Raw genomic sequence first — 924 nt, forward strand, 5'->3', positions numbered from 1 at the left:
GAAGGTTCCAAGTCTCCATGGCGGCCTTGTCTACTACATCTTTAACCACTTCGTTGGGAATGAGGTCCTTACCCCAGATACGAGAGGAGACCAGTTTCCCCGGTTCGTGCCTCACCGCAGCCGAGGCGAACACAAATATCTATAGGCTCTTCTAGCTTTAATGAAGCTATAGAGATCCTTTGTAACTGTGGCCAGATGGGTTTTGGCCACTACCATGAACATATCCTGGTTCTTGAGGTCACTTGCCATCGTTTCGAATGTCGTTTGCAACGACATCGATGCCGCAAGTCTTTCCTTCGTCTCTTGCTCTCTGCGCAGGAGAACCTCTGACAGTTTTGGAAGTTCCTCACCAAACTGACATTCGGCAATATCAGCTTCCAGCTTCCCGACTGAGAAGGTAAGGTGAACGTCCTTCCAGTTTTCTTGGTCCAAGGGCAAGGTCAGAGATAACGGCTTGCACTCCTCCAAGGAGGGGCATGGTTTCCCTGCTTCCACCGCCTTTAAGACTGCCTTATATCCCTTTTCCATGAAGGGAAAGGCTCTGGTTGGAGGGGCCACAAAGGAGGGAAGCTTCTTACTCAAGGCTGGCACCTTTGAGTTCTTGAAGACCCTCTCTTTCATCGAGCTCGCTAGTAACGCCTGTGCTTTACTATGGTCAAGATCTATGACCTCTATAGCAGTCCGGGTAAGAATCTTTGTTTTGACAAAATTCCACCTCTTCCAGGGGAATTGCTCCCAACTTTTCTGATATAACGATCTTCCCAGTTGTCATTGGCATGTGTTCGGCATACCTCCAAGGATTGGTATCTGAGCACAAAGGAAGATCCCTCACGTTGAGTTGCTTCTGGAGCCCACGTGATGCTGCAAGTCTACTTATCTCCAGTTTCATTGCAGCTTCCTTTTCATCATTCTTCTTTTGAATTT

Source organism: Palaemon carinicauda, chromosome 12 (genome assembly GCF_036898095.1).
Source record: "Palaemon carinicauda isolate YSFRI2023 chromosome 12, ASM3689809v2, whole genome shotgun sequence".
NCBI lineage: Eukaryota > Metazoa > Arthropoda > Malacostraca > Decapoda > Palaemonidae > Palaemon > Palaemon carinicauda.